This window comes from Paramormyrops kingsleyae, chromosome 1 (assembly GCF_048594095.1).
Source record: "Paramormyrops kingsleyae isolate MSU_618 chromosome 1, PKINGS_0.4, whole genome shotgun sequence".
NCBI classification, from domain to species: Eukaryota; Metazoa; Chordata; class Actinopteri; order Osteoglossiformes; family Mormyridae; genus Paramormyrops; species Paramormyrops kingsleyae.
The window spans coordinates 14356689-14378835 of NC_132797.1; the positions used below are offsets into that span (position 1 = coordinate 14356689).

Here is a 22147-nt window from a genome sequence, read left to right on the forward strand (position 1 = left end):
CAAAACTATTAATTTTGAATGAAATACTTGTTGGACATGTAGTATAATTCAGCCATGTCTGCCTTCCGTCTGTCTGGAATCTAAAGAAAAGTAATCATTCCAAGGGAAACAGAAGGTGCAGAGTGTATGGGGTGCAATGGCGTTGTTACGCTCCCTGCTAAAACAACATTCCGGACACTAATGCAATCACTTGTTATATTGGGCACCAGAGTCTCCAGTCAATTGAGAGAGGATCTGCCCTGGAGCAAAGCTATTCCATGGGAATGGGTGAGCTTGAGTACATGCACAAGTAGCACTGGGGCCGTCCTTGATGGCCACCAAGCCAAGCCAGCTAAAACAAGCATGACGGCCAGGCGGGAGTGATGAATGAACAGTCACGGTCCAAGGACTGTAGGCCGCTTTGCTCTCAGACGGATCTTAAGGAGACGTGCCTTCGCACCAGACAGCGAGACACAGCAAAATAAATGAGCCAATAACGCTACAGATATTAAGCGTCTCTCACACACACGCCTCCATCAACAGCATCGCCATTGAAGCACCGACGCACCATTCTTCTTCTTGGTTCCCTTTCACTCGCCAGCTATTTGACTAAAATTTGTCATGACTAATTACACTCAACCTCAGAGTCAGCAGTAGCCTGTTCTATTATTATGTGTCTGGATTAGAGGCGTCCAGGGAGCGCCTGTCAGGGCCCATGGTATTTATTTGTGTGCCTCTGCAGTGTGGCCTACCAGCACACAATAGTCGTATCCAAGATGGCGCAGTTTTTTTGGAAGGCTTTTCTTACTAAGCAAAAATCAACCTTTTTCTTAAAGCATGCTGCAATCCTGGCCTGTTTTACAACTGAACAGCTTGACAATAGGGGTCAGGCTGTCGCCAGTCGCACAGGGATCCGACACAAGGCAAAACATTTGTTTTCCAATACATTTTCAGCCTTGTTTTTCCCTATTAAGCAGATTACATTCAAAATGTCAGATTTAAATGACAACGCAGGGTTCTCCATGACTAATCACCAAAGCATCATTAGAAAGAGCATCTGCGTTTCCACGAAAAGGCGCATATAATTGCGAAATATAATTGCAGAGTGGGTTTAAATGCTGAGCTAAGGAGTTAGCGACTGTGCTACGCCTCAGTCGATTTATATTCATACTTGTCGAGATTCCCCGACTGTTTCACAGTCTGATTTTCTCCAGATGAAACCACGAAAAGAAAATTAAAAAACATTGTACGACTTCTTGAGGCACAGGGGGGCAAAAAGCCGGAGTGCATGCGAGCATTAGGAGGTAGGCGCTGGAGCGGAACCCTGACGCGCAGCTGTGCAGATACAGCTGCAAGACTGCGGCATTTCTGTCAGGTGTCGTGTGACCCACATCAACCGGCTAACCCAAGCTGCCTGTCACGGGAAAGGTCAGGGCAAGCGAGCTGATTACCAGGACCATGATCAGAAATGTTGCCATGGAAACAATGACACCTCCTCAGCAAGCCTATTAGTTGTTCGGCCTGGACTCCCGCAACTATGCTTCTTTCTCCAGAGCTTCGTTCCGCCACCCTGAACGGGATGCAATTTGTGGCACTGGGCAGCCCCCTCCCCCCAAGGTGGCGCCCCCCCAATCCCACCCGTGCCATCTCAGAAACAGAAGCACAGAGGCGCTCTCCCTCTGGCAGATGTGAGACACTTTCCAGAAATGCAGGAGGTGTCAATGTGATCCCCTATTGTGCCAGGAGATGCAGCTCAGCGGTAGCCTGCCCCCAGACGGCCTCGTCTCCACGCAGACAGAGCTTGTTGCCCTCTCCATGCCACTTCACATGCTGGGCTGCTTCCGAGGTCTGAGATTTACAACAAAAGAGAACCGATATCATAACCGCGCCCCGCTCTGCCTCTATGGGAAAAAGCGTGTTGGTGACATGGGTATAAATGAGAGAATAAAAGCATACATCCAGTTGTTTGTGTTTTGCACAGGATCCTGGTTGATGCTTTCACATCGCAGCACACATAGAACAGGATCAACACATGCCATTGGATATTCCTGCCTTTCCAAGCAGATCACTGGGCGCAAATCCTGGCCTGGGCTCATTTGGGCGCCGCTGGAGATGGGAGGCGTGTCAAACAGCACTGACAGTGCATCACACGCCAGCACCAGTGAAAAGATCAAATAAATATGAACAACACAACATGGTAACAACCTGAATTGAGCTGCTCGGTAATGTGACGAGGACGAATACAGCGCTGGGACACATTTGTGCCACCAAAGACGTTCACCCCCCACTTACTTCAGAATAAGTTGTCATGCTGTTATAATTACAATCATAAATTTATTATGCCATGAATTACATTACAAGACTTTTCTCCCCATCAGCCCAAGAAAAGGCAAATATACACAACAAAATAAGGGCAATATGAACAATAGTTGATTTTTTTTCCTCCATTGATCATTTGACAGTTACCACAATGGAAAACACAAGCTGAATTATAATGTGTTTTTAAATGAAAATAATCTGTCCTCATGCAGATGGAGAGGCTAACAAAACTGCAGCTGACTGGCAAGATGGACAATGAGACACCAGTATCATTCACACAGGAACAGGAACTAAATACTGCATGGAGCAGCAACCAGGTATGACTAGATGCACAGGCCCTCTGCTGCATCTCCTGTGTGCGAGACCTTGCCTTCACCTCTGCGTGGTCACACTCTGAACGCGTGCCTCAGCCGGCGCAGTGTCGCATGTCGCATGTCGATCGGATCTGCTGCCTGTAGGTGCCACCATCCGAGGCCCAAGATTTCCCTGCTGCCCCCCGAATCCCGTTCAGGACACTCAAACCCTGGCGCTTTGCAGATTGAAAAAAATCCCAGTTAAATGTGCACAACATGGAGATACACAGCAAGCAGTGTAAGGCTCTGGTTCGAGTCCCAAGGGATACTCTCTCTCTTCTGATTCCTAGTGATTAACTCATGACCAAATTTATCCAGATACATGGAGCTGTATGGCCTTGGTGCTAAGCAACCACCATCATCACTTACAGATAACATCGTATCAGATGTTCTCCACATGGGACATGGTACTATAGCTACTTCCACACGTTCTGCTGGAGACCATACTTTATCTTTGAGGAAGCCTTGTGATGTTTAGAATAAATCCACAAGCCTCTGAGATTGAGTCCCTCGTTCCTGTCAGGAATGACATGCTTTGCCATGGATACAGACAGAGGTAGGATGCCACGGCTTGACTGTTGTCATTTTTGACATTCCACTGTGCGGTAACAAGAGCCATCCCACGTCATCCTATAGTCAGCACCGAGACTAAACCCCCTTAGCCCTCCCCCCAAACTAAACCCCAACAATACACAGCATTAAATCAAAACGGCAGTCTTTGCAACTGCATGACAAATCCCCCCTTAGTCGGGCCAAATCCCGCCGATGGCTGACGGGGCTCCTTTAAGATTACCACCGCACTGCAAGACCGGCACCATGGCGACGCAGCATCCGGCGGCTGCCGGGACACAGCTAATTCCATTAGGACCTCCGCTCTTTATCTGCCCAGGCCATGCTGGCGAGAGCGCGGCTTGGCGGGAAGCACTAACCCCATCACACGGTACTCACACCGCTGTTAGTGCCCCTTTGATGGATCCGGAGGCAGCGTCTGCTCATTCATCCCTCTGGCTGCTCTCCTCCACCAGCCAGAATGCCCATGTTGCCTTTAAAAATAAAGGCTCAGCCTAAATTCACAGGCTGTGGGCCTGAACGTCGATTCTGCAGCAGCTGTTCCAGAAGCTACCGAGATCTCTGAAGGTATCTCACTGAGCTGACAGCCCATGTCCGCCCCGGTCTTGGCAGCCAAAGACGAGTCATCTGCATCCTCCTCACAGAGAGTTAACAGCATACAGGTGTGGCCACGTGCCAAGGGGAAAGGGACGGGAGCAGGCGTGACTGTGAGCATGATCGGCATCGGTCGCGATCAGCACACCTGCATTCCCACCAGCCGGAAGAGCCGCTGTCCATCATAGAGGGGGGGCACACCACCCACAAGGCTGATAAATGAGACATTCATTACCACGACGGGAACCTACGCTGCTCCAGTCTAACACCCCGCAGGATGGGACGTTACCATTTGCCACCATAGGTCAACAAGGAGGTGACACAGTCACTCTTGCATCCATGGACCAGTGGGAATATGCTCCTTCTGCCGGGACTAGACCAGGCTGGTAATCCCTGCGTCATACGTATTGCTGAGTCACCTCCCTACTTGGCGAACAGGAAAGAAAACACGAATAAAGATAAATTTGGCAGATAACACTGACAGAGTTAATTACAATGCAAGTAGGCATGACCAGGGGCCACATGACAGCAGATAACAGAAAAACAAATTATGTGCCAGCATTATTTAGCAAAAAAAAAAAAAATTAATTAAAAAAACTGAACTACACTGTTGTCACAAGAAATTAAAATAACATAAAGGAAATTACTTATATAGCATCATAGTTCTAATAATACGTACAACAGACATTCATTTGTGCAATTTGCTCCACCGTGCACAAGGCAAGCGTCTCAATAAGAAACAAGAGATTTCAAAGGGCTGTTACAGGCTGCTCTAAAAGGGCAGGTTTATCCATTTTTAATCGGCCTGCTTTTATTGTGTTTTAATCTGTGATAAATTAAACCAGTGGAGTTTGGGATACCAGTATGGGGCTTTAAGATAATGCCTACCACACGCCCTCTTTGATGCCCCACGCCTGTCCCTGCCCTTCTGCTGATCATGCACGTACCCCCGGAGGGACCCCCTAAAATGACGGGAACGATCAGAAGGCAGGTGCCAAAACGGCCCACCCCAGGGCAGCGGCAGGTGCGCCTAACGTGCATTAGGGATGCGGAGAAGCTAATCCCTCCACCAGCCACAGCCCAAAAACAGGGGGGGGGGCATGCATTACTAACACAGACCTCCAGGTGGCGCAATCCCCTGCCAATGGTCACATGTCGAGTGACATGAGACTGACTCTGCTTAGCTCTATAAGGAATTTGTCATTGACATTTTGGGGGATTGAGGGAGAAAAATCTTTCTCTCATACATTAAATGTTCAATAGTTAAGATACTGTGATCTAAGCTGTTTAATCTACTTTTGATTTTGCATCATTTTATCAAGACTATATCCCTACAGAGACCAGCACTGAAACTAATAAAGGATTGAACAATGGTGTTCCTGCCGTAGCTTGTCACTCGTTTACTTCTCAGATTAATAAATGTCATGAAGGTTCACTCATGAACCCTGGGATTTTCATCCGGTTTGGTGGCCATTGAAGCACTCCTGCTCAGGGTCACATCTGCTCCCCGCTCACAGCTCCGATCAATACTTTCCCCTCATCAACTGGGGCTGTCATACCGCGTGAAGGAGAGCCCAGCTGCCTGATGGGATACCCAGTCATGTGCTGGAGGTCAGTCCCGGGAACTGGGTCCGCTAAATACAACCAGCAGAGGAGGGCAGATTATCATTACTCATTCGTTTTAGTTTTAGTTAGTTTAAAACTAAAATGGTCTACTAGCACTGGCTGGTTCTTGGTGAAACTCGATCTCCACCATGAAACGGTGCAAAGTTCAAGACTGCTCCAGACCACAGTGATGCCATCAGGGAAAATGCAGACGTTTAACAACCATCAGGAAAGGGACGGCATCAAATCGGGGATTAATGGAAGGGAGGGGTATTCCTGCATCATAATTTATAGCAGATCACACACAATTACTGCCACAAACATCTTTCAATGCCAGCTGCGTGGTGCAATGTGACAAGTAGAGCACGAAAGTCAGGCAGTAATCCCAGTGCTCCGTGTCGCATGCTGTCCAGGTCTCAATCAAATCATGGATCTGCAGGAGCCTGCAGCACATCTGGTACCACGGGCTGGACATACCAGCCAGAAACGAGCTCCATAGGGGTCAGCCACTACCCCTTCCCCCACCCCAAGGAGCCTCCAGGCAATTCTGCAGACATCCGTCACCCATGCAGCCTCAAAGCACGCATCAGCCTCTCACCAACCTATTGGGGAAGATCGTTTGCCTGGTAACCATGACGATTCCCCGGCACCCCTACCCCAACTCTATCAAGTGAAATGCAGAGGGAAAAAAGGAGCAAAAAAAAAAAAAAAAAAACACACCTTTGATATGTCAGAACTGTTCATTTAACAGGTCTCTTTCCTCCCCCAACCCTCACAGACTGTGTTCTGTCATGACGGCTTCACATGGCCAAATTCACCATCCACCTCCCTGTTTTAGACTTGACCGTTCTTCTGGCCTGTCACCTGAGAAGCTTTGGCGCTAAGCTCACTGCTGCTGGTAATTAGGGTGAGACCCTCCAATCAAAGCCGCCTCTCTCTCCATCTCTGAAACCAAAAGGGAGCAGAAGACATCGCCTGTAATCCTTCTGCGGAGGAGGATCAGAGGGGCTCCTGCTTCTAACGAGCAGGTGCCCGGGCAGAGACTTCCCTGCACCTCCGCCCCGATCCAGGGCCCACGGTTCACTGGATCCATTTAATGGCTTAGAAGAAAAAGAGACTTCTGTTCAGGCAGAATCACCAGCTGCAAACTGGGATTTGCCGGCAAACCCATGGAAACAGCTGAAGCTGAATGCGAGACTCCAAGCAAGATTAAAATCTTAAGCTGTTTTGGAAATATTTCTGGCAACGTGTGTCCATTTTTGTTTAGCCTGCAAAGTTTTATAAAATTTACACAAGTGCCATCCATCCATCATCTAACTTTACCATATCCTGGTCAAAGTTGCATGGAGGACTGGAGTCTATCCCAGGCAGGACAAGGCACAAGGCAGAGTGACATCCTAGAAAGGATGTCAGGCCATTGTAGGGTACATGGATAGGGCCCCCACACTGAGCCCCCACGCTGCCCCTAATCGGTCATCATCATCATCATCGTGTTTAATCTTCTCGTAGCCACTAAGTATTTTTAAAACATACAAAGCAGTTTGTGTTTCTCATCTTCCTCCATTTATTCAGAGGATATTTTACAGGATCAGCTGAGGTCAGGTAAAGTAGGGTGCCTTCTGTCCTATGCAAAGTCACCAAAACATTAAACATCCATATTGTAAAAGGTATCGAGGCATGCTGTCTTTTAAAACCATGCGGATTGCTGTCGTCAAACACAGACTTAAGCCCCCCCACTGTGAACAGAAGGCATCACACCTGATCAAGGCTGATTCTTCTCCCATTCCAGGAAACCTATGCAGCACCAGCTGGGGTTCAAACCCACACAGACACAGACACTACTTACCACTCAACAGCATTAGTCCATTAAAGTACCCATTTCAGGTGATATAATGGTCCTCTCACTTGGACCAAGGGGAGACGTCACCATTAAAGTCACACATGCAGCTTGGCTACTGCTTAAGTGGACAAAGCTGACTATGAGCTCAGGAGGAAATGCTGACCACTCACAGACACTCGACATAAAGGGGATGAACTTGAGAGGAAACATTAGGCTGCAGGTGGTTTAATCTTCGGCCAAACGTATAAGACTGAAAATATCAGGAAGGGGGATTTCTATTTAGAGAACCCACTCAAAGATCGGTCCTTCAACCTAAGCCATGATGAAACTTGGCAATTTGAAAAACGCGTGTGCTGCTTGTACTGGATCTCATTCACCACACCTTCTCTTTCTGCCATCCAATGCTTAACGTAATACCATCGTCCATTAAGTGCATTAATGTACTCATGAATATAAAGCGGCTATCAAATAACTCGAATAAGTAATTCTGACCACCATTACTGAAGTGAAACTGTACAATACCCTTCCCTACACCACTGTTCCTATTAGAAAAGATTCATTAGGTGGTCCTTTCTAGGCACTGGATTTATTCGATTTCCTTTGAGCTAAAATCTCAATTTTTTCGTGTTTCCCATACCACACATCATGAAAGAATCTGATACTTAAAACAGTACTGACCCCAGACAGGAAATAAAAGGCATTTATAATCAAAACATCAGTGCACAGAGGTTTAAACTTCCCTAGAAAAGGATAATTACTCCAAAAGCGAGGGGAGAAAAAACTATGCATCAGTTTAATATGGGCATGCTACTGCTGTTTAATAGGGGCATACTGCCTGACCTGAGAGAAAGACCTCCCATTGTTCTGGGAGGCTGCTGTAACTGGATATGAACAGGTTCTCCTGCAGCTGGTGGTCCCAAGGGCATGAGCCACTGGCTGGCATCAAAGGCAAAGCGGACCAGAGACAACTGGCAGGGGCAGATTCCCTTACAGGCCTGGAGTGGCAAGCACACCCAATGGGAGAGAGTGGGGTGGATCGGTGCCGGGTCTATTACAGGCCTGGAGAGGCAAACACAGCCGTTGGGGGAGAGCGGGGAGGACTGGCGCCAAGTCCGTTACAGGCCTTGAGTGGCAAGCACAGCCGACTGGGGAGAGGAGGACCGGTGTTCAGACAAAACGTCCTACTTCATCAAAACATCCTACTTCATCAAAACATCCTACCATAGTGCTAATCGATAGCCCTAACTCTAACTCTTACCCTAACCCCCCAAAAACCCTAACCTTAACCCTAACCCCTAAAACCTAACCCTCATCCCAAGACGGTGGAACTGCACATGTACAGAAAGGCTCGATAACATCCTACCTATTAAGACGTTCTTTGTCAGAACACAGTCGCCGGGCCCATTACAGGCCCAGAGAGGCGAGCACAGCCAATGGGGAAGAGTGAGGAGGACCGGCACCGGGCCCATTACAGGCCCAGAGAGGCGAGCACAGCCAATGGGGAAGAGTGAGGAGGACCGGCACCGGGTCCATTACAGGCCCAGAGAGGCGAGCACAGCCAATGGGAAAGAGTGAGGAGGGACCGGCACCGGGCCCATTACAGGCCCAGAGAGGCGAGCACAGCCAATGGGAAAGAGTGAGGAGGGACCGGCACCGGGCCCATTACAGGCCCAGAGAGGCGAGCACAGCCAATGGGAAAGAGTGAGGAGGGACCGGCACCGGGCCCATTACAGGCCCAGAGAGGCGAGCACAGCCAATGGGAAAGAGTGAGGAGGGACCGGCACCGGGCCCATTACAGGCCCAGAGAGGCGAGCACAGCCAATGGGAAAGAGTGAGGAGGGACCGGCACCGGGCCCATTACAGGCCCAGAGAGGCGAGCACAGCCAATGGGAAAGAGTGAGGAGGGACCGGCACCGGGCCCATTACAGGCCCAGAGAGGCGAGCACAGCCAATGGGAAAGAGTGAGGAGGGACCGGCACCGGGCCCATTACAGGCCCAGAGAGGCGAGCACAGCCAATGGGAAAGAGTGAGGAGGGACCGGCACCGGGCCCATTACAGGCACAGAGAGGCGAGCACAGCCAATGGGAAAGAGTGAGGAGGGACCGGCACCGGGCCCATTACAGGCCCAGAGAGGCGAGCACAGCCAATGGGGAAGAGTGAGGAGGACCGGCACCGGGCCCATTACAGGCCCAGAGAGGCGAGCACAGCCAATGGGGAAGAGTGAGGAGGACCGGCACCGGGTCCATTACAGGCCCAGAGAGGGGAGCACAGCCAATGGGGAAGAGTGAGGAGGACCGGCACCGAGCCCATTACAAGTCGAAAGTCGCCTTGGGAGCCCTCAGGTTATCCTTCACAGGCAGGAATAATTCATTATAAAGAACTACATATATTATTATTGCTGTAATAAACAACAATATTAGCATTATTGTATGCAATTAAATTATTATTATTGTTGGTATTATATCATCATCATCGACAATAGTAATACTATTATAATACAGAATAAACACTGATGAGCCAGGGACTCTTAAATATGTCTGTTGGGGCTGTGCATTTTGTTCAAAAAGACATAAGAATGCTTAAAATGCAGCAATTTATCACTATAAAAAATATATATTAAAAAACTGTATACATGGTCAGATGCATGACATGAATTGTGCAATTACACCATTCTTTAAGTAAAAGGCTAACTTCATTACTGTGGTCACGGAATGTACAAAGTGTTAAAAGCAAAGGGCACTCAGTGTAAAAAGACACTCACACACACTCCCCACCATCCCCCCACCAAAGCGCTACACGGTCCAGCCAAGCAAGAGAGGACTTACAATGAATAATATCCATGCTATTTAATACGCTATGAAAGATGAGGAATAAGTTTCCTTCTCTGCATCAATGTTAACCCAAGTGCAACTCTAATGAAAGATTAGAAATAATTACCAGCTAGTGGGACATAATCCAATATGTGCTCTGTTCATCAAAATCTAGTTAATTTTTCTATCAGTGCAGCATAAGGGCCCATTCTGTAAGCAGAGCGCACAGAAGCAGGAGAAGATCATGAGTAATGAAATGTTCTGTGAGACGCTGTCGTGTCCTGGATGTAACGTCACTCCGCTGTGGGTGAAGTATGGCTGTACCGTGATGTAGTACTTCTGTCAGCCTTTCTCGGGCCAAATGAGGCTGCCTTTTTGGCTAGAGATTCAGGGCAGCTCCCATTATTCCACGGAGCTTCCTCACGTTGCTCTCAGGACACATGCAACCTCAGGTCACTCGCACTGGCCCTCTCAGCTCCTCGTTGGGGAGAAAAGCATGCCTATCATCTGGACACACCAATGCTCCGTTCCCACAATGCAGCGCATTAACCATTTACTCGACAGTTAGCATCCAGCTAACAGGGAATGTTCCCATAACTTTAGCCAATGTTATGTGAGGGTCCTCTCAAAGTTGGCAGAGTACGTTCTTACTGTAACGTTAATAGAACGTGATTTCCTCATTTTACATTTTAGCAAAGGTTCTGTCAAATGTCAGCATGATAGCATTAGAACCAGAACATTCTTTTATTGCGATTAATGTTGAAAATTGTTTTATACTATTTTTTTTCCCCATAAAAGTGCTATGTGTATATATTGCAAATCCACCATCCAGCCTTGATCTCATGACCTTTAGGGTGCAAAGCCATAGTGTTTCCTGCTACTACCGTGACTTTGATCTTATTCTTCATTGTAGTAGTACGTAGTTGCAGTAGTGGAATAACGTTCTGGCAGCATCAGGAAAAAGTGGATACTTTGAACGCTTCCATACCTTAATTATAATGTTCGGTAAATGTTCCGAAAATGAAAAATTGTTAGCAGGACAGCGACTCTGGCGCTGACATTCAACGAATGCTGTTTAAAGGAGGAAACTGGGAATGGATCGCTCCATCAGAAAGATCACTTTGAAGTTAAATGCAAAACACTCCCTGGGCAAAGGCCCCTCCCATCCTGTGCAGGGCCATTTGTGGCTAATAAAGATCATACCTTACGCACACGGGCATTATTTAAAAAGAATAAACCAGACATTTGATTTAGCATCTGGCAGTGCGCTCCGATGTGCGTTTCCCACTGTCCTGCAGGCGGTTCTGCTTCCAATTTAGACGGAGCGTACCCTTCCCAAAAACCAAAACCACCGCTGGTGGTCGAACACAGCAGCTACTGGTGCTGTCTGCAGCTGTACATGCCAAACATATACATGAGGGCATTGCAAGCCATTTGTCTCAAACCAACCATCTTTCCGGTGAATGTCACACATGCATTTGCTAAAGTCCCCTTGCGACTACGGAATAATTCAGTACAAGTCAAATATCTACATCCTTCCTGCTACACGCCGACAACCAGATTCGGTGGCCAATAGAAAAAGTGTTAACTCTGGTGAAAGAGAAAAAAAATCCTAGAGCAAACTAGTTACCCATCAGAAGGTATCTCTTTAGAAGAGGAACCTACAAATATGTATGCATTTGCCATAGTTTGCAGAAATATATTAACATTTTAATCCATAAATTCCTGTTTGAGGCGCACTCGAGGCAGCTGTAAAAAAGAATTTGCTACTCATTTTTAACTGGCTTTAAAAATTCAGGGATTATGCAGTAAGAAAAAAAAGAAACTAATAAAACCAACCATACTAATGTTTAAGGCATTGTCAAAACAGCATTTAAAATGCCCACGGATTTAGCTGCCAGGAAGGGTTTCTCCAGGATTTCACAGCACAGGAAGGGAGACAAATCCTTCATTGGGTACAGGGGAGGGCAAACCCCTGAGATGCACCCCAAAAAAGGAACAGAGAGGGAGTGCACAACAAATGCCACACCATGATCTCCTTGCATGCCTTGGCTACCAGGGCTGATGTCTCCGTAACCAGGCTGGCAGGTTGGCCATTGGCTGCCTGGCGCGTCCTGTCACAGATGGGCCCCGGGTGTGCCAATGGGAGCCGCGGCTGGGCGGAACACGACCACAGAGGTCAGAACAAATTGCTTGGCAGGACCCGGCTGCCAGATAAGGTCCGAGATTTGAGAGAAGGAGATGAACTGGTGGGTAGACCAGCCTGGAAGGGAAGGGCGACTTCTCAGAAGGTGGGCATGGGATGAACAGCACCCCCCCCCCCCCCCCAGCACATGGCATGTCACTTTTGACATCTGCGTGATAAACAGCACTCTAGCTACTGTTAGAAATAGTCAAATTTCTATTTCCTAGACTGCAATAAATTATTTACTTTTATCGGAACAAAAACATTTGTACAGGGGAATGTTTACAACTCAAACCAACACCAGCAATTCAACACAGCTGCCTTGGATTTCTAACACAGAGTTATTTAAAATACCTGGGCGGCATTGAAAAGATCTGCAGTTAAATCTTTTGCATGCTTGCAGTAGTAAAAAGATGCCGCTGTAGAGAAACTCACACAGTGGGATCGGAACCACATGGAGCACTGAAGGAAACGTAGCTGCAGAGCTCTTAATTCTGGCAAGAAGCCATGCAGCCCGTGACGAGAGCGAGTGAGGAAAGGCGGCCAAGGCGGCAATCATGCATAAAGCACGGAATCTGTGTTTTATAATATCAGTATAAAATAAACATACATTTAGGTGTTTCAGAGTTATGATAATAGCTATAAACCTTTTCCTGAATCAAAATGGGCAGATTTTTAAAAATGCCCTTTATTCCCATCATCAGTTACACACTAAATTAGCAGCACTGTTAGTAAGCTGTCCCCTGTAGTGATGATTATAAAAAAAAAATTCTTAAATACAGTCAAAGGTCACAAACGGAACATGGGTGACCCCGACCGCTGTGCGGAGTGCGTCGCACCGCTCTTCTTAAGTGAGCGTGCCAAGGTGAGGAGCATGCGCCAGTGCGCTGAGCGGCAGCAGTCTTGCACCTTTGAGGGTGGGAAGGGGTGAGATCTCAGCCTGAAGCACACACGACCGGGGCGATTAGCCCGTTGGCAGAGGCGCCCAGGCAGCAGATGGCCAGAGAAGCTGGTCAGTTACGAACGGAACGAATTCTGTTCATTCTCCCAGTCGGGCTGAGGAAGAGAAAAAAAAAATTTAAATTCTCCCTCCCTCAGCAGAAGCTGACCAGCTCCTTCAAACCCTTAAATAATTTTTTTTTTTTTTTTTAAATCTAAAATGTCACAGTGATGTTTTTACGCCCATTGGTCCACATGTGACACAATGGGAAATTCTGCAGAGTGCTGTGCAGGATGCAGGATACCATGCAGAAAAAAAATCTGGTTTTGTGGCTTTCTTGGCAGGGGGTGGGGGGTGTATGGAGAATTTCCTACAGTTTCCTTACCACTGAGAACCACAGAAGCCTGGGGGGCGGGGGGGGGGGGGGTGAAAGAACTGCAGCAGACTCACTATAAACAATAAAAACACCATTAAAAAATCCCATGGATACTACCTATAGTGTAGGTCCACAGAGATGCTTTTATGCCTCTTACCAATTTCATGTCATCTCAATTACCCTAGAAACGTCTTGCAGGGGAACCGCTTTTGAAGATCCTAATGAATTGGCATGTGGCAAATTGGCAGGAGTCCACTTCAACGGAAAAAGGGGGCACTCTCCACGCGTAGCCAGCAACAGGGTGCGCATGCACGCACACACACACACACACACACACACACACGGGACTTAACTCTGCTTTAAGGCACAGCAAAAAGGCCAAGACCCTAAATGTATTATCCTATATGCTGTCATGGGAATTACAGGCTTCGTAGCATGGAATAGCATTACATGGGCATGCTTGCCCTCTGCATTTGTGGATGCTGGTGCAGCTTCCTCCCATTTCCCCCCCCCCCCTCTCTCTCTCTCTCTCTCTCTCTCACACACTCACACACACACACACACACACACACACACACAGCCCACCAATGAGTGAAGCCATCCAGCCAATCGCTCAGAAACAAAAATGAGCCATTCAGGCCCTGATGTCTCCATCGCAATCCCTGCCTTTGATCTAGCTCTGAAACCTCCTTGAAATCCACTAAAAGCTCAGCAGAAGTGAAACACAGAGACACATACAGCACTGCTATGGTTTTATCACAGTTATGGATGACACAGCACTTTCTATGCACAACTCACACTGAACACACGTTCCAAATCTTCATTTTTCCCCTGTATGTGCAAAAATAGAACACGATCCACAAAGAGAGTTCTAGGTCATAATATACGTATTCAGAAACTTTTTTTTTCTAAATGGATTTGTTCCGGAAGCTTTGAAATGGTACAAGGTGGAGCCACCCATGACCAACCAGAATGAGATAAGACCAGACACTTTGCACTGCTCACTGACTGACCTCCAACCATGCTTATACTCAGCCTCACCTCTTATGTCACAGGATGTTAAACACTCCACACAGAAGACGGGTAGAAGAGAATGTAAACGTAGTAAAGCATTTACCAAAGTTTTCAAACAAACTTCCAAATGGATTCCTCTCTTGCCGAGGAGTGTCTGTCACCTTCCCTCGCTCCAATGTCATCCATCGGCCCGCAATTTAATTACAACTCAAGTCCTTCACCAGTGCTTATAATTGCACTTTGACGTTTGCTGTAATTAGGGCACTGTGAATGGTAATTGCCATCAAGAATAAACAGCAGAGGTCCCAAACAGTCAATTGTCTGGCAATAATTCTGAAGGTCAGTGTGTCACCACAAATAGCAGAGCCCTCTGACATACAAGTGTGGGGAATGGAGCTGAACTATGATCTCAGCATGTCCCGTCAGTGACGGGGCATGAATCACTGCTGGATGCCAAGCCCTCCACTCTGTCTCCAACCAGCTTGTCCTCAGTTACATCTCTGTGCGCTGCATGTACGGCCTTATAGTAGCCACAGAAAGGACAGGTACCATATCTCAATGTCACAATTCCAGTTCTAGTATACTAAAAAGCATCCTAAACAGTAGTAATTAAGTGATACTCAACATTACTGTATCATTCCCTACAATGTTACCATGATAAACACTATTAATGCATCGTCATAGCTGCGTTTGTCAATATCAGAACCTCAGACTTCTAATCTGAGGGTCCAGGGTTCATATCTCTGCTTGGGCAGTGGTCCTTTCCCTAAATTTCCTTTGGGATCAACAGTATCTATCATAAATAAAAAGTTAGTTAATTTCATAGATCTACTGATTGAGATGTTAACCCTGACTCCAGTATGTCCACCATAAATGCACATCCTTCCCCCGCACAAACAGTACGATTCAAATCGCTCTTTGGGCTTTGACTCAAAGTCATCTGTACCATAAATCCCCTCAGTGCCACCAGAGGAGAAAATGTTTTTATATTTAAGCAAAAAGCAAGGGTCTCACCTGTCCTTTCTTATTAATGCCGAAAGAGTGAGCAAGCAATGTGGATACTCCGCTTTGCAAACTACATATGCAAATTATAAACTGCTTCCTCATACTCAGAATTTCTGCCAGAATGCATTTTTCAGAAAGGTTCCCCTGTAAGGAGTTCCGTTGCAGAACTGGAGCTGATGTTCAATTGAGCTACTTTCAAAAACTAAAAATAGAGACATTTTCCCTACACATCCCCATCCCTAGAGTAACGGTCTATATTTCAGTGAAGGTTATCATCCATTTAACAATATTTATCCCCCTAAAAAACAAATATGCTGGTGTACTGAAAGATAACAGCAGGGTTGTTTATGAGACACTTCAAAATGAACTTGAAACATCTTTATGCTTGCAGTGAATCACTCTCAAAATAAACTCCCGTTGCTAAACGGACTACAAGAAATGAGAGCAGACTCAACGCACAACCAGACCATTTCGTCCTCATAGCCACGTGTAGCTATGAAACTTGCTACCAACTACAGAACATGGCTTTCCGAATGACACTTCACACAAAAAACCCCTCACCCCGCTCGCTCCACACGATAGTACAAAAGGACTGGGGTCCGATTGTTGCGGAAAGGATAAATTGTCAAATTTTCCCCGTCTCAGCAAATTTCCCAGAAAACGGGTTGAGCCGAGGCCCCCAAGATATGCGTACCGCCGCTTACAACAGCAGAAATAAATAGTGAAGGATCAGGTCCAGACCACTCCTTACAGCATGCAGAAAAGGGAGCACTGCTTATCCTTAAAGGCTCACAGCACTGCTGGCAAACTCACAGGCAGTCCCAAGTGTGACCAACGGTGCGATACGATTAGGCAAACCTGGGAAAGCCAGACTTGTGGAGGTAGAGAGAACGTGGGGAAGGAAAAAAAAAAGCAGTGTGGTGAGGTAACATAGTACATTCAGCCACACTTACACGCAAAAATTAAAGATCAAATCTTGGTTGTACTTCTGGGATTATGCTGTTCTATTGGGCAAAACACCAAAGTGTGTAATCCTGAGTCCTAATTCCACACCAAGGGATGGCAAAGAAGGCATCTTGATTAACATCCACCACCCCCAAAAAAGACAAATCACTGAAAAGGCCGAATCGCAGGATGAAGAATGCTCCCTCAACTCCCAGAATATGACTCTATAACCTTGTAGGACCTTACAGGACAGCACAGCCTGGCTTGGGTCATTTTGCTAGCTGCTATTCCAACTCACAAGCAAATTCAAGGACCTAGAGATTCACCTGGTGATGATTTCTAAGATCCCGATAGAATGTACAGCTTTGCAGGTGGTCTTAATGTTCCTGTTCATATGTCACAGTGGGGGAGGGGTGAATTTATGGGCTCTGGCTGCTTATCAAAGAATTCATTTTGCACAGAAAAAACAATAATTACTGGTGCAAGGGACATCATCTCCACTCTCCCTGGGCAACCTATGGTCGCCGTGCATAGATCCAGTTTTGCAAACGGAAGCAAAATCAGCAGAGTAATGTCCCAATGTAGGCAGTATATTGGGCTGCCAGTATAGACTACCCTCACGCACTCTTCTGAGGGTCATCAATCTCCCGCCTTTCAGCATCACGATGCGCCTTGCACATTCATGGCAAATTACAATTCATGGATGACACGCGCCTTCGGAGCCCCAGAATTACGCCCGGCATAGAGCCAGGTCTTTATTTCCTGGGCCAAAGTGTCCTTCAAATGCCTCAGCCATCCTTCTCCCCATACCTCCCCTCAAAGGGCGGATGGTAGTAAACCTAGCAGTTTTTAAAAGTCACGCTGTACTCCTTACTATTGAAGGACTTTACATGTGGTCAGTACAGATTCCCAGCTTCCCAAGACCTGAAAACATCTCCCTTCATATCTATGAACTCTAAAGTAAAATCGCAAGCTCCCACCCCCAACATGTTGAACAGATTTTTAATAAAGCATCATAAGTCAACACAATGTCAACATTTATATTGGGCGCCTTATGATTGCAGCCATTTGTACAGACTTCTAAAGAGTCATGCACTCATTTCCACTTGCCAAACGATGACAGATTACAAATCACCACTTATCCATGGTCAAGAACATCCAGAACGATGCAGCTGCATTGACGGGTTGAACTCACATAGGAGTGTTCTTCTGAAGACAAACTTGTGGCATTACTACAAACAGGAGATAGTTTGTCCAGTGAGGTATTCTCAGAAGGTCTGAGAATGACCAATTTCCATGTCTGTACTATTGACTCCTTAATAGAGACGGGGATTAACTCATTCACATGCATCAGGGATTCCTTCGCCATTGTCGCATCATCGTTCAAGGGTCTCGGAAATGTTCATGGGTCAAAATTCACCAAAACCATGTAATCAGTTCTTCTCTGTTGAAAGAAAACCAGATCACACTTGACTGAGAGAAGCAACGGTTGACAAGGCATAGCTATTGCCACAATCAGTGAAGAGAGCAACACACATGCCCATGTGCATTAGCAATGAGACATACATTAAAAGGGAGGACTGTCTACCCATACGGTTAATCTATTTCTCAGATTCTTCTACTCACAGGTTTAACACTATACTGTAGACCGTGATATAAAAAAAGTGCAAAACAAAACTATACAAAAAATATTCAGGGTCATCCATACGTACATCAGCAGATGCAGAAGAGATGCAGAAAATAAATACAGAGATCAGGACACAATGAACAGAATAGACTATTTTCTCAGATCTGCAGGGACAGCATTATCCATTATACGCACTCTACTTTTAAATGTAGTCCACAGCATAAATGATAGTCTTCTGATAAATACAGCTTAGCAGCAGGTAGTATGGTGGTTAAGAATGTTAACCTGAAAGTTGTCAGATCCTAAGTATTAAAGGGCTTATGGTGTTTTACAGTCAGGGAAGGTATTTTACCAATATTACGCTACAAACAAAAGTTGCTAGGGCGGCAGTACTATTGCATCACATTCCCAAGGTTAGGGGTTCAAATCCTCTCTCTGCTATTTGTATGGTGTTTCCTCTGGGTCCTCTGGTCCCCCTCAGTCCAAAGACACACATTTAGGATAACTGGCATCTCTAAATTGCCTCTTGCACGTCTGGGTGCCCCACGATGGACCTGCATCTCACCTAGGAGACCCTGCCTTGCGTTTTCTTGCATCCCTCTCCCTCTCAGTGCTCTACTGAGACACCTGCTGTTGACTGACTAAATTACACCTCAGTATTGGCACGTGTTAAAATATAGTATAATTGGACAGACTGACCGTTCTTCATTTTTAACTCCCAATAAACACCTCATCAGTACTTCATCTCTGATCTGTGCCACACACACACACAGCTGTTTGGCTGTAGTATTGGGTTGAACTTGCTTCTTCAATACAGCTAGCTTGCCGACTGCTGGCAGTGCGATCGCTGTATTTCTGTTTGTTTGAGACAGCTACAGATTCTTTCCACGGTTCCTTTCCACTCCTTGCTGAAGACCAGGCCAAACACTCAATTAAACTGAGACACTCACTTCCTCCGTGGTTCCCCACTAACCAGGAGCTGAACTGGGAGCTAGAACTCCCCTAACACCATATTATTCGCGCCAGTGTAATTCCTGCCCTTTGTATCATTAGTTACTAAAGTCTATAGTCCAGGGAGTTATGCTTCTAGGAGTCCTAACGCGCGCTCTCTCTCTCTCTCTCTCTCTCACACACACACACACAAACACACGGAGAATGATGGTTCTTCCTCGGAGGTCTTATGAAGTTGTAGTGGATGCAATCTCTTTTTAATCACGTTGGCTACTGCAAATTCAATAACGCTCCTCAAGAATTCCATTGTGAAGCCTCGTAAACCGTGACTCCCGGTGTACAAGCTGTTTTTTGTAAATTCATTTGTGTTTTAAAAATATATACATGTTAGCTGGAAAAAAAACAGCCAACATCTCTCTGTATTCATCACTCTAAAACCAGACTCTACCGAAATTAAACCCAAAAACTAAATTTCAAAAGATGGAGTACGTTAAACTGCAAATCCATATGTTATCAGCACTTAACACGTGTATTAATTTCATATTGCAATATTCTTATCAACCACATATAAAACTTTCCATACTTTCCGGTATGATTTAATATGTTGTTCATGAATAAAAACTTAAGCATCCATCAAACTATATGTTCCCGGTTAAATGACAATGACAGGTCCTCGCTAATGTACCGCAGCGTCCCCTGGCTTCCTTCCAGGTGCTACTCTAGACATGATTAATCAAATGGCCGGGCAAAAAATACCCAGATAGGCCCAATTGATCCAAAGAGAATGATTTCATTTCAGGTTAGTCAGATTTGTACTTCCAACTTAGTTATTCAACCCTTTCTTAATCTTAATCTCCATAACATTTTTGTTTTTAAAAAATGCTTTCTGTCAAATGAAACTCGCACATTTTGTTTCATTATATAGTCCGACGGGTTACAATAACATGCAAATTGCAATTCCCAGCAAGTTACTGCAAGTAATAACACTTCTAATTATACGTCAGTCGGGGGAAAGAACCACAAATATATGAATCTGATAAGAAGCCAATCTGGCGACGACTGAGTGGCAGAGGAATCATTATCGTAAACTTATTCTATAATAAACTTTGACCAGTAGCATCTGACCTTCATCGTGGACTTGACTGGATTTCATTTTGGTTCATCTCTTTGCGTGAAGCCCTAACATCGCCCTTCTAATCTGCAATTCATTTTTCGTTTTCATCCAGAAGATTCATTCCCTGTAACGATGTCACTCACTACAGCGTCTATTCCAAACGAAATCCAGTAAGCTACAGGTGCACTCCATTAGGCTGCATTAAGGAAGTTGGTGTAGGTTACTGATAATCATAAGAGTTAAACAAACAAGCGGGTGTTATATATAAATGAGATTAAGCTGACAATTTTTAACTGACAACCATAAAATAATTTATCAATTAAGAGCTGTGTACAAGCAATTAAGTCTCTGAGGGTATAATCCACAGTATTCCTCGCATGGTAGATATCGCGGTTTTACATGACACTTTTTGCCTCGCTGCCCCCTGCAGAGAATGAATCAATTGCGAGTGACACCAGTTCATACATAATTTAATCCCGTTTCGGGAATATAAACGCCCGCCGCGTGTTGCGCTTCTCAGCAGAGGATTACCACCCAGATGCCAAAATCTTAAAGGCGGAGCGTTTTATACGACTTTGTACAAGGCGCACGATTTATATATATATATATCAAACGCATACTAAAAGTAATGCTGACGATTGTCGCACAGCTCGTGTAAGACTATTAAAAATCAGTGCATTATGCGTTTCGCCTCGCACCTTGTGAGACTTAAAACAGTGACCGCAGAGTATCGCTGTCATGGTTTATCCCATCAGCGGTGCCTGAACAACTGCTGCTCTTAAGTAAAAAAGAATCATCTCTAGATATTGACCCAAGTTATATAAGCAACATTTTGGTCTACGATGTATTACAATAAATCGATCGCTACTGGGGACGATGGAATAATAGACATGACATCTTAAATAAATGTCACTTTCATTCACTGACTTGTAATTTCTGCGGACATACTACACATTTCATTTTCATATTTACCTGTATGAGCTAAGCTCTTCAGGTAAGATGCAGCCGCGCGGTATATATTGTATAATCTGGTTATTAAGATGCGAGTGTGCATAAGGCTGCTCAAACATGCATGTGCCGGATATTAACAGGAGTGCAGAATACAATCTCCATTCCTGCTAAACATGCGTGCTACAGCCATGTACAGGTACAATACTGTAATTCTTTTAAAGAATAATATTGATGCATTTCCCTTTTTTGTTAAAACAGGTGTTTGCACATCCAAAAAAAAGCTCATATTTTCATTCTATCAACTAATATATCGGAAAAATCATATTTGGCAGATATTGCCTCAGAAAGCTTCAACCAAAAAAAAAACCCCGAAAATGCATGGAAGTGACTCGAAATTCTGCATATGCCACCTACCTGACAGTAGTTGTGCAAAGCGGCGTCGTCCTAGACACTTAAATGAAGCAGGCAAACATTTCAAAGGAGCTGCCGCATTGAAAGCGCTTATCCTCGGGGCAGAAGGCGAGCGCGGAGCGGAGAGGCGGCCGTCACTCCTCGCTGCCCGCGCCCGACTCTCCTCTCTTCCAGATCCGACTGACTGCGAGCCGCCCAAACTGAAGTGGCAAAGCCGGGAACGCAGAGCCGCCGCCGCCGCCGCCGCTCGCCCGCTGCAGCTGTGGGCCTTCGCAAAGTGTGGCGCTGTTACCCCCCGAATGAAGCCCTGCTTTCTACGCACAATAGTCAGCCGGAGCTGCTGTCCCCTCGCAGTCGCCCGGCGTCATTTAATGCACATGTAGCGGCATAGACAATGATTTTAAAATCATGACGTGCTGTTACTGAAGCAACAGAGGTGGGCTTGCTTTACATTCATTCCGAGCCACCTCAGAGCTAATCGTAAGTATATACAATTCAGTGACATTAAGGCAAAAACAGCAGAGATTCGACAAATAGCTAGCCTACTTTATCTTTTAG

General features: G+C 45.9%; 1 protein-coding gene across 1 annotated transcript in view; it reads right to left on the bottom strand.

The window, feature by feature from the left end:
• The window catches only part of nav3 (neuron navigator 3), a 247046-nt gene extending 225185 nt beyond the window's left edge, over positions 1 to 21861 (bottom strand). The window contains exon 1 of the mRNA XM_072710106.1: positions 21593 to 21861. The gene's annotated coding sequence lies outside the window, so the exon portion shown is untranslated. The remainder of the gene's footprint in view (positions 1 to 21592) is intronic.
• Between the last annotated feature and the right edge of the window lie 286 nt (positions 21862 to 22147).